The sequence below is a fragment of the Scyliorhinus torazame genome, chromosome 15, assembly GCF_047496885.1.
Source record: "Scyliorhinus torazame isolate Kashiwa2021f chromosome 15, sScyTor2.1, whole genome shotgun sequence".
Lineage (NCBI taxonomy): Eukaryota > Metazoa > Chordata > Chondrichthyes > Carcharhiniformes > Scyliorhinidae > Scyliorhinus > Scyliorhinus torazame.
In genome coordinates, this window is record NC_092721.1 from 153,622,736 (window position 1) to 153,638,872 (window position 16,137).

Consider the following 16,137-nt stretch of genomic DNA (forward strand, 5'->3'; position numbering starts at 1 on the left):
TACGGACAGAGAGAGGGTCCTGAAATGGGCCAAGGAACGGAGCAGCAAGTGGGACAATGCAGAGATCAGAATATACCCGGACTGGAGCACGGAGGTCGCTAAGCGGAGAGCGGGTTTCAACCGGGCCAAAGCGGTGCTGCATCGGAAAGGAGTGAAATTTGGAATGTTGCAGCCAGCGCGACTGTGGGTTACACATAATGGCCAACACCACTACTTCGAAACGCCTGAAGAGGCGTGGACCTTTATACTAACTGAAAAGCTGGACTCTAATTGAGGGTTTGAGGGTGGGGGGTGTTTGAGGGTTAAAGTACGATGGTTCTTGTATATAGGGGGTCAATCACGCGCAGGAAATGTTACATGGGCTGGGGGAGAGAGACAAGGACGCGACAGGAGCTGCGCCAGAGGGGGTGGGGCAGGCTTTGGAAAGCGCGGGGTTCTTTTCCCGTGCGCGGGAAGAAAGGCGGGAAGGGGAACGAAGGAACGTATATCGATGGGGAGACTCCCACACGGGGGGGGGGGGGGGGGTCAAAGGGATGGCGGGGGAAGCCGGGGTCAGCAGGTGGCAGCTGACTTACGGGAGTGATATGGGGGGAGCAAAAAAGCTAGACAGGGGTCTAGCAAGGGGGGGGGGGGCGTTGCTGCTGCACTGGCTGAAAGGGAATGGGACACAGAAGAGGTGGTCAGGACGGAGGTCCCCTGGCTGGGGGACCGGAGGGTGAGCGAGACGCGGACATGGGTCTGGCCCAGAAAAGGAGATGGCTAGCTGGCGGGGGGCGGGGGGGCCTCCAATCCGGCTGATAACGTGGAACGTGAGGGGCCTGAATGGGCCGGTGAAGAGGGCTCGAGTGTTCGCACACTTGAAGGGACTGAAGGCAGACGTGGCTATGCTCCAAGAGACACACCTGAAGGTGGTGGACCAGGTTAGGTAAAGAAGGGGATGGGTAGGACAGGTATTTCACTCGGGACTGGACGTGAAGGATAGAGGGGTGGCAATTCTGGTGGGAAAGCATGTGTCATTTGAGGCCAAGACTATCGTAGTGGATAATGGAGGGAGATATGTGATGGTGAGTGGTAGGTTGCAAGGGACGTGGGTGGTGTTGGTAAATGTATACGCCCCGAACTGGGAGGATGCTGGATTCATGAAGCGCATGTTGGGGCGCATTCCGGACCTGGAGGGAGGAGGACTGATAATGGGAGGGGACTTCAATACAGTGCTGGATCCAGCACTGGACCGCTCCAGATCAAGGACGGGAAAGAGGCCGGCGGCGGCAAAGGTGCTCAGGGGGTTTATGGATCAGATGGGGGGAGTGGACCCATGGAGGTTTGTGAGACCGCAGGCCAGGGAATTTTCTTTCTTTTCCCACGTGCACAAGGCCTACTCCCGGATAGATTTCTTTGTTCTGGGCAGGGCGCTCATCCCGAGGGTGATGGGGACGGAGTATTCGGCCATAGCCGTTTCGGACCATGACCCGCACTGAGTGCAAATGGGGCTGGGAGAGGAGAGGGACCAACGCCCGCTGTGGCGGCTGGATGTGGGACTGCTGGCCGATGAGGTGGTGTGTGGGAAGGTGAGGGGGTGTATCGAAACGTACTTGGAGGCCAACGACAACGGTGAGGTGCGAGTGGGGGTGGTATGGGAGGCGTTGAAGGCGGTGATCAGGGGAGAGCTAATCTCCATCAGGGCTCATAGGGAGAAGACAGAGGGCATGGAAAGGGAGAGGTTAGTGGGGGAGATTTTGCGAGTGGACAGGAGATACGCAGAGGCCCCGGAGGAGAGATTACTTGGGGAAAGGCGACTGCTCCAGACGGAGTTTGACCTGTTGACCACGGGGAAGGCGGAGGCACAGTGGGGCGACCTACGAGTACGGGGAAAAGGCCAGTCGGATGCTGGCACACCAGCTCCGCAAGAGGACGGCAGTGAGGGAAATAGGGGGAAATCAAAGATGGAGGGGGAGCCACGGTTCGGAGTGCAACGAAAATAAACAAGGTATTCAAGGCCTTCTATGAACAGCTGTACAGATCCCAGCCCCCAGGCGGGGAAGAGGGGATGAGACGATTCCTAGACCAACTGCGGTTCCCGAGGGTGGAGGAGCAAGAGGCGGCTGGTTTGGGGGCACCAATCGGGTTGGAGGAGCTGAGTAAGGGTCTGGGGAGTATGCAGGCGGGGAAGGCCCCGGGGCTGGACAGGTTCCCGGTGGAGTTCTATAGAAAGTATGTAGACCTATTGGCCCCGCTACTAGTGAGGACCTTTATCGAGGCAAGAGAGGAGGGGACCCTGCCCCCGACAACGTCGGAGGGGACAATTTCCTTGATTCTGAAGCGAGACAAGGACCCACTGCAATGTGGATCGTACAGGCCGATTTTGCTCCTCAATGTGGACGCTAAGTTATTGGCAAAAGTGCTGGCCACGAGAATTGAGGACTGTGTCCCAGGGGTGATACATGAGGACCAGACGGGATTCGTAAAGGGCAGACAATTAAACACTAACGTGCAGCGGCTCTTAAACGTGATAATGATGACGTCGGAGGAGGGAGAGGCAGAGATAGTGGCAGCTAAGGACGCGGAAAAGGCCTTTGACCAAGTAGAGTGGGAGTACCTCTGAGAGGTGTTGTGTAGGTTTGGGTTCGGGGGAGGGTTTATTAGCTGGGTTAAGCTCCTTTACAGTGCCTCGGTGGCGAGTGTGGTGACGAACAGGCGGAGGTCGGAGTACTTTCGGCTGTACCGAGGAACGAGGCAGGGGTGCCCCCTGTTGTTTGCATTGGCGATTGAGCACTTGGCCATAGCACTGACGGAGTCTAATAAATGGAGGGGGGTGGTCCGCGTGGGAGAAGAGCATCGGGTGTCGCTATACGCGGATGATCTGCTGTTGTACGTGGTGGACCCAATGGAGGGGATGGTGGAGGTCATGCAGACTCTGAGGGAGTTTGGGGAGTTCTCGGGCTATAAGCTCAATGTAGGGAAGAGTGAGCTTTTTGTATTACAGGCAGGGGACCAAGAAAGAGGGATAGGGGACCTACCGCTGAGGAGGACGACGGGGAGTTTTCGGTATCTGGGGATCCAGATAGCTAGGAGTTGGGGGGCCCTACACAAATTGATTCTGACGAGGTTGGTGGACCAAATGGAGGCAGACCTCAAAAGATGGGACATGTTGCCGCTTTCGTTGGCGGGTAGAGGGCAGTCGGTCAAAATGATGGTCCTTCCGAGGTTTTTGTTTGTGTTTCAGTGCTTTCCCATCGTGATCACCAAGGGCTTTTTTAAGAGAGTAAGTAGGAGTATTATGGGGTTTGTGTGGGCGAATAAGACCCCGAGGGTAAGGAGAGGATTCCTGGAACACAGTAGGGACCGAGGAAGGTTGGCGCTGCCAAACCTAGGGAGCTACTACTGGGCAGCAAATGTGGCGATGATCCGCAAGTGGGTTATGGAGGGAGAGGGGGCGGCATGGAAGAGGATGGAGATGGCGTCCTGTAAAGGAACGAGCTTGGGGGCGTTGGTGACGGCACCGCTGCCATTCTCGCCATCAAAGTATACCACGAGCCCAGTGGTGGCGGCAACGTTAAGGATCTGGGGCCAGTGGAGACGGCACAGGGGTGCAATGGGAGCCTCTGTGTGGTCCCCGATCAGGGGTAACCACCGGTTTGTCCCGGGTAAGATGGACGGGGGGGTTCCAGGGCTGGCATCGGGCGGGGATTAGAAGAATGAGGGACCTGTTCATTGACGGGGCATTTGCGAGCCTAGGGGCACTGGAGGAGAAGTTTGAGCTACCCCCGGGAAATGCATTTAGATATATGCAGGTGAGGGCTTTTGTGAGGCGATAGGTCAGGGAATTCCCGTTGCTCCCACCACAAGAAATTCAAGACAGGGTGATCTTGGGTGTATGGGTCAGGGAGGGCAAGGTTTCGGCAATACACCAAGAGATGAAAGAAGAGGGGGAAGCCCTAGCAGAAGAGTTGAAGGGTAAATGGGAGGAGGAACTGGGGGAAGAGATCGAGGAAGGTTTGTGGGCTGATGCACTAGGTAGGGTTAATTCCTCCTCCTCGTGTGCCAGGCTCAGCCTGATACAATTTAAGGTGGTTCACAGGGCGCACTTGACGGGGGCAAGGTTGAGCAGGTTCTTTGGGGCAGAGGACAGATGTGGAAGGTGTTCAGGGAGTCCGGCAAACCATGTCCACATGTTTTGGTCATGCCCGGCACTGGAGGGGTTCTGGAGAGGAGTGGCGGGAGCAATATCTCAGGTGGTGAAAGTCCGGGTCAAGCCAAGCTGGGGGCTAGCAATATTCGGAGTAGTGGATGAGCCGGGAGTGCAGGAGGCGAAAGAGGAGGCGAAAGAGGCCGGAATTCTGGCCTTTGCATCCCTAGTAGCCCGGCGAAGAATCTTGTTATTGTGGAAGGAGGCGAAGCCCCCTAGCCTGGAGGCCTGGATAAACGACATGGCTGGGTTCATTAAGTTGGAGAGGATTAAGTTTGCCTTGAGGGTCTGCGCAGGGGTTCTACAGGCGGTGGCAACCGTTCCTAGACTACCTCGCGGAGCGGTAGAGGAAGGCCGGTCAGCAGCAGCAGCAACCCTGGGGGGGGGGGGGGGCGGGGGGACGAGAGAAACTGGCACGTACGGGCGAGAGCCAGTGTATAAAGCTATGTAAATATACCATTTTGCCATGTATATATCTTGCTCAGTGCGATTTTGTGTTATTTTGTTACGGGAGGGGGGGGGGGGGGGAGGGTTATTGTTTGTAAGGGGAAAAAATTGTGTTGTCAAAAAATCTTAATAAATATATATTTTTTTAAAAATAAAAAAATTGCAGCACCATGCCAACAACTTGCATTTATTGAGTGACTTTTACATAAAAAAACATTCAAAGATTCTGCACAGAATTGAGGAGGAAAACAGGTAAGATTGGGGGGGGGGGGGGAAAGAGATGATGAAACACTAAGTCAATTGGGTGCACTCGAAGGAGAATTCAAAAGGAACAGAGGGAAGGTGAAAAGACACAGGGATTTGCGTAGCGAGGAATTCCAAAGAGTGGAACCTTGGCAACTGGTGGGCAGCAAGTGGCTAGCACTGTGGCTTCACAGCACCAGTGTCCAAGGTTCGATTCCCCACTGGGTCACCGTCTGTGTGGAGTTCTCCCCAGGTCTGCGTGGGTTTCCTCCGGGTGCTCCGGTTTCCTCCCACAGTCCAAAGACGTGCCGGTTAGGTGGATTGGCCATGCTAAACTACCCTTAGTGTCCAAAAAGGTTAGGAGGGGTTATTGAGTTACGGGGATAGGGTGGAAGGGAGGGCTTAAGTGGGTCGGTGCAGACTCGATGTGCCGAATGGCCTCCTTCTGCACTGTATGTTCTAACTGAAAGCACAGCAGCCAATGTGAAGGTGAAGGGAGAGCAGTGAGTGTTAGTTTCACTCTTCATCTCACCAAAGCTGCACATAGTGCTCCAAGTGTGGTCTCACAAAATGGCTAATGCAAGACTTCTTTATTATTATACTCCAATGCTCTTGGAATAAAGGCCTTCATGCCATTTGCCTTCCCAATTGCTTGCTGCACCTGCATATTAACTTGGTGTTCCTTGTACGAGTCCATCCAAATCTCCCTGAAGATCAATATTTAAAAGTTCCACGCCTTCAAAAAGAAAAATTGCTTTTCTATTCTGAACACAGCTGGATTCCATCGATCATGTCAAACTTTCAGGTACCCCTAAATGTGTTGTTCGGATGAAAAAGCCACACCTTGCTTAGCATAAATATTTGCCACCACACAAAGATGGCTGCATTTCTTTCTAACTCACATGCACCTCAAAGCAGCAAGTAAATAATAAAAAGTTAATTGGCTGAAAAAGTGAGGTTATCATTTAGAAAAGATTAAAATATTGAAGGTTTATGCTAAACTGTTCTCAGACACCATTAATAATAACAAAAGAAGTGGATTTTATCTCCATAGCCTTGAGGCACACTGTGAGAAATCTACACCCACTAGTGTGCGAGATACACTTTCAGAATGGATAAGGACAAGAGCAACAAGCTTCAGAAACAGACATTACTTCTACACATTAACCTTACAATTCTCAGAATACTTCTTTCCCAGAAGGAACTACAGGAGATACACAGAGGTATTATACTTATCCAGATATCTTCCACTTTTGAAGAGCATTTGGGGAGCTCTTGTTTGATGTCACCTTTATTTACCCACTCAAAAGATTGCTCACAGTAAACGTGAATCCCATTCAGTACATGTTTCACTGAACAGTACTTGTTTTGCCAGTTTTGGCACAATCATACAATCATGAATTCAGCCAATGTCCAAAATGGCCACAAGAAGATAATTAACAGTGGTCATTACCTGCTTGGTCCTGCTACGTCCAATGCGATGCAAACACACCATCGACAACTTGAATTTATTTTGCAGCTATAACACTGGGAAGAACAATTTTAAATAATAATATAACAATAATAACTTATTGTCACAAGTAGGCTTCAATGAAATTAGTGAAAAGCCCCTAGTCGTCATATTCCGGCAGCGTCTGTTCAGGGAGGCCGGTACGGGAATTAACGCGCGCTGCTGGCCTTGCTCTGCATTACAAGCCAGCTGTTTTGCCCACTGTGCTAAACCAGCCCCTCGGGGGCCGAGGACAGAGCAAGGCTCAACCAGTAATCAACTTAAACTATTAGCCCTGTCATCTGACAAATACAAGCACTGCTCGAATGTTCAGAGAACATAGTGATGGCGAGCTTATGGTGGCAGACCAGCAATGTTCACCTTCAGTTTAAAATCAGTAATTTAAAGTTTGCTGCCTAGTTGATTTACTAATCCTCAAGGAGAATTGACATGCATAATATCCCTGTGCTACAAGTAAAAGCAATTCACTGTATGAATCAGAAACACTGATGTTATAAATTAAATATTAAAATAATGTTATGAGTGTAGGTTGGCTAACTCTGTCTGGAAAGATAAACAAAAATGCTTCCTTAAAAATAGTTAAGTTTTCTTTTGAAGATGAGACTACCATTGTGTACCATTTTCCCTATTTTGCATCTTGGGGTGTAGAACACTTTGGTTGTACAGAACCTCACATCCTTCCAAATTCCCGGCACTCTTATCCTTTACACAGTTACGGTGAAATGCAGAACTACAATCAGCATAGACTTTTCATCGGACTTTTCACTCTCCCAGTTCCAGGAAATGGCTGTTTACATCTACTTAGTGGCTTACAACCACAGAAAAACTTGGATTTTAACTCGGGGCAGGCATTGCTGACCCAGGTACCAAGCCAGGTAGAACATAGAATACAGCACAGTACAGGCAATTCGGCCCATGATGTTGTGCCGATCATTTATCCTAATCAAAGATCAACCTAACCTACACCCCTTCAATTTACTGCTGTCCATGTGCCTGTCCAAGAGTCGCTTGAATGTCCCTAATGACTGACACCACCACCTCTGCTGGCAATGCATTCCACACACCCACCACTCTCTTGTGTAAAGAACCTACCTCTGAAAGCTCCCCTATACCTTCCTCTAATCACCTTAAAATTATGTCCCCTTGTGACAGTCATTTCCGTCCTGGGGAAAACTCTCTGGCTATCCACGCCTCTCATCGCCTTGTACACCTCTACCAAGTCACCGCTCTTCCTTCTTCGCTCCAGTGAGAAAAGCCCTAGCTCCCTCAACCTTTCTTCATAGGACATGCCCTCCAGTCCAAGCAGCAACCTGGTAATTCTCCTCTGTACCCTCTCCAAAGCATCCACATCCTTCCCATAATAAGGCGAACAGAACTGGACACAATATTCCAAGTGTGGTCTAACCAGGGTTTTATAAAGCTGCAGCAAAACCTCACGGCTCTTAAACTCAATCCCTGTGTTAATGAAGGCCAACACATCATGCACCTTCTTAACAACCCTATCAACCTGCGTGGCAACTTTGAGGGATCTATGTACGTGGACCCCAGGATCCCTCTGTTCCTGCACACTTCCAAGAATCCTGCCTTTAACCGTGTATTCAGCATTCAAGTTAGACCTTCCAAAATGAATCACTTCACATTTATCTAGGTTGAACTCCATCTGCCACTTCTCAGCCCAGCTCTGCATCCTGTCAATGTTCTGTTGTAACCTGCAACAGCCCTCAACACTATATACAACTCCACCAACCTTTTGTGTCATCTGCAAACTTACTAACCCACCCTTCCACTTCCTCATCCAAGTCATTTATAAAAACCACAAAGAGCAACAGTCCCAGAACAGATCCCTGCGGGACACCACTGGTCACCGACACCTCCAGGCAGAATACTTTGCGTCCACTGCCACCCGTGGTCTTCTTTCGGCCAGCCAATTCTGTATCCAGACAGCTAAGTTTCCCTGCATGCCATGCCCTCTGACTTTCTGAATGAGTCTACCATGGGGAACCTTATCAAATGCCTTACTGAAATCCTCTCACAAAGCCATGCTGACTATCTTTAATCAAACTATGTTTTTCTAAATAATCATAAATCCTACCTCTCAGAATCCTTTCCAGTATTTTGCTCACCACAAATGCAAGACTGACTGGTCTGTAATTCCCAGGGATTTCCCTATTCCCTTTCTTGAATAGGGGACAACATTCACCTCCCTCCAATCATCCGGTACTACTCCAGTGGAGAGTGAGGACGCAAATATCATCACCAACGCCGCAGCAATCTCCTCCCTTGCTTCCCGTAGTAACCTTGGGTATATCCCATCTGGCCCAGGAGACTCATCGATCCTGATGCTTTTCAAAATTTCCAGCACATTCTCCTTCTTAATATCAACCTCTTCGAGCCTATTAACCTGGTTCACGAGCAACAAGATCCCTCTCTCTAGTGAATACTGAAGCAAAATATTCATTTAGGGCCTCCCCATCTCCTCAGACTCTAGGCATAAGTTCCCTCCACTATCCCTGATCGGCCCTACTCTCACTCGGATCATCCTCTTATTTCTCACATAAAAGTGTAGAACGCCTTGGGATTTCCCCTAATCCTTTCCACCAGGGCTTTTTCATGCCCCCGTCTAGTTCTCCCAAGTCCATTTTTGAGTTCCTTCCTGGCTACCTTGTAACCCTCTAGAGCCGTGCCAGATCCTTGCTTCCTCAACCTTACGTAAGCTTCCTGCTTCCTCTTGACTAGAAGCTCCATTTCTCTTGTCATCCAAGGCTCCTTCACCTTACCATTCCTTTCTTGTCTCAGTGGGACAAAACTATCTGGCACTCGCAGCAAGTGCTCCTTAAACAACCCCCACATTACTGTTGTGCATTTCCCAGAAAACAACTGTTCCCAATTTATGTTCCTCAGCTCCTGTCTAATAGCAGTATAATTTCCCCTCCCCAATTAAATACCTTCCCATACTGTCTGTTCCTATCCCTCTCTAGAGTCCAAGGACTGAATCCCAACCCCCGGAAACACCTGCCAAGTATGCGATCAAAAATACGGCTCTCGGATCGGCTCCACAGTCACACAAGAATCCACAGAACCCATGACAGTCACATGGAGTTTCTTAGGTGGACAATCATACTTATTGGTGAGTGATCGCCAAAGATGAAGATTAACGTGGATTAAGGGATAAACATCATTTCCACGCACTCATTATGGCAACAATAAAAGTCGCCAATCAGTACTTTGGTCTCAATCCATTTAGCTTGTATTTGGGGCAGCATGGTAGCATTGTGGTTAGCGCAATTGCTTCACAGCTCCAGGGTCCCAGGTTCGATTCCCGGCTTGGATCACTGTCTGTGTGGAGTCTGCACATTCTCCCCATGTGTGCGTGAGTTTCCTCCGGGTGCTCCGGTTTCCTCCCACAGTCCAAAGATGTGCGGGTTAGGTGGATTGGTCATGCTAAATTGTCCTTAGTGTCCAAAATTGCCCTTAGTGTTGGGTGGGGTTACTGGGTAATGGAGATAGGTGGGGTTATTGGGGATAGGGTGGATGTGGGGGCTTGTGTAGGATGCTCTTTCTAAGAGCCAGTGCAGACTCGATGGGCCGAATGGCCTCCTTCTGCACTGTAAATTCTATGATACAGCAAAAATTGGGGAGAGAGAGAGAGAGAGAGAGAGAGAGAGAGAGAGAGAGAGAGAGAGAGAGAGAGAGAGAGAGAGAGAGAGAGAGAGAGAGAGAGAGAGAGAGAGAGAGAGAGAGAGAACACTACCTCTCCCACACTGAAAACAATTTAAATATCATGGGATTATAATCAGAATTAACCGGCCCAAATGGTTAGGAGTGTCAGTTACTTTATTTCCCAATGATTGAGAAATACAACCACAGAATTAGACTAAAAAACAAAGCAAAATACTGCAGATGTTGGAATTCTAAAACCAAAAAACAGCAAACACTGGAAGGAGTAGACCAGACAATGCCTGCTCAGAAAACACAAGTCGACACCTTCAGGTGTTGGAACGAAAACCGAAAATGTCAGAACTACCCAGGTCTGGCGTTATCTGTGGAAAGAGGAGGATTAACGGTCTGAATTTCCACCCGAGTCAAGTTGACTCAGGAGCCCTTTATAAAATGGAGGGGAGTGGGAGAGAACATGTGGTTGTTCTGTTATGGGATTAGAACTCCACTCATACTCAATGTGAAGCAAGTAGACATGGTGTAGTCCTTCCAATCATCACAGCAACATTTTACTGTCTCTGGCAGCCTTTATGAGGCAGGAACAGTGCTGTAACACTCATGGCAGTGTCCCTGGAATATTGCCAAGGTGCCTCAAGGACGACAATCAGTGGGGCTTGCTCGACTGTCCGAGGACTGATCTTAATCCGGACAGCGGTATCTCTCCAAATGCCATCTGTCATATATTGATAATAGGCAGGCCTCATCCTCATACGGAGACCCCTGCATGTGACAATGTGATCTGTCACTGTCAGTCATGGAAGTAAGCCTGTGAGTCAGGTTAACTTTGTGTGCTGAGAGAGAGCTTCAGCAGCACCATTGTCTGATCATTGACGCATTGTCCTGCCTTTGTTGGAATTTCGCTCAGTTACAGACCTTCACATTTATATTCTAACAGATTGAGATGTGCCCAAGGAAGCCCAAGACCCTGATGGCACGGTCTTGATAACCACTTTGCTCGCCCTTGTAGAGTTGGCAAAGGGATTGTGTCAAACCATGCTAGCTAGACCTTCAGGTACAAAACTGCGTCATGTATAATAGGCAGCATCATGGGGCTACAAACACACCTAAAACCTCAGGTCGCCATGCCGGCTAGCAGGCATCTCAAGACAGACCACGTTCTGCTAGGTTCATAGCTCTGCATCAGGAAGCTACGCAGGAACCCATTTTGGGATGTTTAGCTGTAAACACGGTCATGATGTCATGCTGCAGGCCAACATGAAAGGCTAATGTCCCCGACAACTACTTAAAACTGCAAACTATCTAAAACTGACAGCAATACCACGAGGCCATTGAAAAGTGCTCTGGTTAGAATGATTCCAAGGGAGACCATGTTTAAAACCTAGAACATCCCGAGAACCGACATCCGTGTAACAGTATCAGGATAAACGTCCGGTGGCGGCTTTGAAGGAGTAAGTCGCACATTTGGTGGCTCCCCCTCCGGGTCGGAACTTTGGACCTTTTCCCCCGATTTTCTACCGGGCTTGAACTGTACAACTGAAGACAGAGGCTTCTTGGTCTACTCAATTCCCACATCGGTGCTTGGAGAGAAGGACTAGAAGTGCTCGCAAAGGCAGAAACAGACAGACAGAGAATGCTTGGGCTGAGGCTGCAGCAGGAGACAGCATGGTGGAGGACCGGACCTCTGGTTTATCGACCCAGCGGTCAATGGAGCAGTTGATGCAAGTTATTCAGGAAGGCTTTGCTAAGCAGAAACGGGACTGCTTGGACCCGATAAAAGAGTCGATTGAGAGGCTCGAGCTTAGATTGGATGCCCAAGATCAGGCAATCCAGAAGGTAGAGAAGGCGCTGGCTGAGCAGGAGGAACATCAAACTGCGGTGGAGTTGGAGGTGGGGATGCTGAGAGACCAGCAGAAGAAGCTCCTGGAGAAGGTAGAGGACCTAGAGAATAGGTCCCTGGCAGAACATGAGAATCGTTGGGCTCCCGGAGGGGTCCGAAGGAATGGACGATGGGGCATACATCGCAGACATCGCAGCTGCTGGGGGGTGGGGTATTTTCCCGACCTTTGGAGGTGGACAGAGCTCACAGAGCATCCGCGAGGAAGATGCGAACGCAAGATACTATTAGCCTACTGTAGAATGCGCTCCTTATCCAAGTACCTGTGGAATCTCACCACCATTGCCCTGGGGGGGGGGGGGGGGGGCCGGATATGGCGGAGAGCAGGGATTGAGAGGATGGAGGACGTGTTTATAGAGGGCAGCTTTCCAAGTATAAGGGCGCTGGAGGAGCAGTTTGGGTTGGCGAGGGGAAGCAAATTCAGATATCTGCAGGTGCAGGAATTCCTACGTAAACAGGTGTCAACCTTCCCACTTCTACCGCTAAGGGGGATTCAGGACAGGGTAGTTTCCAGAGCGTGGGTAGGAGAAGGGAGCGTCTCGGACATTCACAAGGAACTTATTGGGTCAGAGGCGACGCAGACCGAGGAGCTGAAGCGTAAGTGGGAGGAGGAGCTGGGAACTGAGATAGAGGATGGTCTATGGGCGGACGCGTTGAGTAGAGTCAACGTGTCCGCAACATGTGCCAGGCTCAGCCTGATTCAATTCAAGGTCGTTCACCGGGCCCACATGACAGTGGCCCGGATGAGCAGATTCTTTGGTGTGGAAGACAGGTGTGCAAAATGTGCGGGAAGACCAGCGAACCATGTCCACATGCTCTGGGCATGTCCGAAGCTTAGGGGATTTCAGCACCGGTTTGCAGATGTCATGTCCACGGTGTTAAAAATAAGGGTGGCGCTGAGTGCAGAGGTGGCGAATTTCGGAGTGTCAGAAGACCCGGGAATCCAGGAGGAGAAAGAGGCAGACGTTCTGGCCTTTGCTTCCCTGGTAGCCCGGAGACGGATACTATTAGCTTGGAGGAACTCAAAGCCCCCGAAGTCGGAGACCTGGCTATCGGACATGGCTAGCTTTCTCTGTTTGGAGAAAATCAAGTTCGCCTTGAGAGGGTCACTGTTAGGGTTCGCCCGGAGGTGGCAGCCGTTCGTCGACTGGTTTGGGGGGGGGGGGGGGGGGGGGGAGATAGTTTAGCTTGGAATAGGGAGTTAATAAAGGTGGGACCTGTAAGGGAGGGAGACGGCTTTTGCACTATGTTTATAGTTTCATGTACATTGTTTATTGTGTTGTTGTTATAACACCAAAAAATAAGTAAATAAAAACAGTATCAGGATAATAAAAAAGCTTTCCAAAATCGAAACACGAGGCTACATTAGGAGACCCTCAGACACAAGTCTGACACGAGTTGCCCAGCCACCATGTTCATAGAATAATTAGCTTTGCGTCGCTTCTGTGGACATAAAGAGTGACTGACCAAGCTGGGATTGAGTGAGACATCATAGATCTGAGGGACACAAAGGGAAATACTTGAAGGGGGGTGGGGAGGGTGCATTTGTTGCACTTGGGATGACCATGGAACATTGCATCATATAGAAAAACCATTCACTACCTGAGACTTTGAGCCACAAAGCAAAATATATTCATACATATGCACAAATATACAGTGAGCCAATACCCGGGTCACCATTGTGCTCGCAGTGCTTCTTAAATTTTCTTACCCTACCCCAATGTCTAGGTACATCCCCAACAACCTTATCAGAGGAGGCAGTCTGCTGACTGATCAACCCCCCGCCCCGAGATGGCCCTAGCTGCGAAGTGTCTCCTGCTCAGAGGTTCACCTTCTTCACCCCGACCTATTGGGATGGGTGAGGTCAGAGGTAGCTGGGATTTCAAGTGGCTGGTCACCCTTGGGAGCGTCCTGTGTGAAGGTTCCCCTGGGGTCTGGCTGATACTCCTCTGCCCTATGGAGGAGTGTTTGAAGGGTGAAGGGGTGCGCGGGCTGAAGTGTCATAAAGTCTCAGGTGTGCTTTTAAAATTTTGCCTCCTCACCCAGCAACCCCGATGGCTGCTGCCACACTTGTGAACCCAGTTCCCAACAGTGAAGATCCCGCCTCAGTGGGCACTTTCTCCTGAGCTGGATGAGCCAAGCCAGGAATTTTCCCAACACCTCCTACCCACCAAGGCCGATATTTCAGATCAATCACCTCGCTTCAGTACTGGGAAAAGGTTAAGAAGTGTAATAGGTTTTAATGGCCAATAAATACTGGCCAGTGACACTCACATCCTGCGAAGGAATAAAGAAAGCAAGTGAAAGAGAGGAAAAAGAAGAAAAGTAAATGTCTGTGATGGGATGGCAGAAAAAGGTTTTCACACAGCACGTGATTCAGGTCTGGAATGCACTGCCTGAAGAGTGGTGGAGGCAGATTCAGTTGAGGCATTCAATTATTATTTAAATAGAAACAATACATAGGGGTACGGGAAAAGGCAGGGGATAATGCTCGTTTGGCGAACCCGCGCAGACATGATGGGCTAAATGGTCTCCTTCTGCACCGTAACCTTTGAATGATTCTGTGAAATGACAAAGTTCAAGCTGAAAGGATTTGGACAATAAAATCCATCATTGCTCCAATGTGCCAGATCAGCCTTCAACTAACTTGAAGGAGAAAAAAAACGATCATTTGAGAACCAAGATCTCAAACCCGAGACTGAGGTGGTGGTTTACTGGACAGCAGCGATCCCCACACTCCTATCTGCTTGGAGTTTTGAACATCCCTCCATAGACGCCGAAAAGCACGGGAGAAGTATCACAAATGGTACCTTCGCAAGATCCTCCACATCCAGCGGCAAGACAGACTATCCAATAGCAGCGTCCTCTTCCAAGCCAACTTGCCCAGTGTCGAGATGAAAATCACTCAAAAACCAGCTCCTCTGGGTTGGGAGTGTCATTCACAGCCTGACACCACACTCATGAAGCAACTGCTCTACTTGGAATTTGGTCATAGCAGGAGACTCTTCGGAAGACAGCATGAATTAATTTATTAACAAATTATGCTGTCTCCAAAGAATCCCCAGGATCTCCGTATCCCCACTGCCGAATGGGAGTTCTGGGCCTGTGACAGAGCAAAACTAAGAAGGATCATTCAACAAGGTATCGAAGATAGAGAGGGGACATCAGGAACACAGAGGGGCAAAATCAAGGCATCGGAGAGAGTTCACAACAACCCATCTCCCTGACCCTTCAAAGCACCACGTGCCCCACATGTGGCAGTCTGCAGATCGTGCATTTTATCAGCCATCTGAGAAACCCATCGAGCCGGAGTGGAAAAGTCATCCCCATTCCCGAAGGATTGCCTAGCAGAGTTTCCCCACAGAATTTCGAGCAGCTATGTTAGGGACGTGCTGTATGGAGAAGAGTTATTGTGATTTATTATTATTTTTTTTAAAAATTTTATAAGCACAGGGGCTAGAACCGAGCTATTGAATTACATGGCAACTGGAAGAATAAATGTACTGCCAATTTTACTGACATTCTTTCTTCGGGTAAGATTTCATGGGTGTTAGCAATAACTCTGGTACCATGCCCAACCAGCTATTATTCATACAGCAGAAGTAAAATACCACAGGTGCTGGAAATCTTAAATTAAAACAGCAAATGCTAGAAATAATCGGGAGGTCAGGCGGCATCCATGCGAAGACAAAAAAAGTGTTGATGGATCTTCTGACGAAAGGTCATCAACCCAAAACTTTTCATTCGGTTTCTCTCGTCACAGATGCTGCTGACCTGCTGAGCATTTCCAGCATTTTGTTTTTAATTTAAATCTACCACAACAAGTGTCAGCAAGCTGATTAACTGCTGGAGAGGTTAGGTGCGGTGAAAGGACATTAAAACAGCTGACCCTGTTCTCAACCCATATTAGGCAGCAGGCACTGAAAACAAACCGAGAAACTATGTCTGGATGGTCCAACACTCGCCACTGACCTGGAGGGAAGCTGCTGCCAAAGATCTAGCCGTCTCCCTGTCATGGATTTGTCATTTGCCAGTGTCAGTGGGAATCTGGTGCCAAAACAAGGGTACCGCCAGCAGTCCAACAATATGCATCTCGTTGAACAGGTTAAGCACCCAATCATATTTAAGTATGCGCACTGATAGCAAACGATGAAGAGAAGCGCACTGGGGTTATCACTT

General features: G+C 49.4%; 1 protein-coding gene across 3 annotated transcripts in view; it reads right to left on the reverse strand.

Moving 5' to 3' along the window:
- The window catches only part of LOC140391913 (high affinity cationic amino acid transporter 1-like), a 115,031-nt gene that overhangs the window by 65,432 nt on the left and 33,462 nt on the right, over positions 1 to 16,137 (reverse strand). Inside the window, exon 2 of one of the 3 annotated variants that reach the window (XM_072476957.1) lies at positions 6,330 to 6,403. The exons of the other annotated variants lie outside the window; for them this stretch is intronic. The gene's annotated coding sequence lies outside the window, so the exon portion shown is untranslated. The remainder of the gene's footprint in view (positions 1 to 6,329; positions 6,404 to 16,137) is intronic. 3 annotated transcript variants of the gene reach the window in all.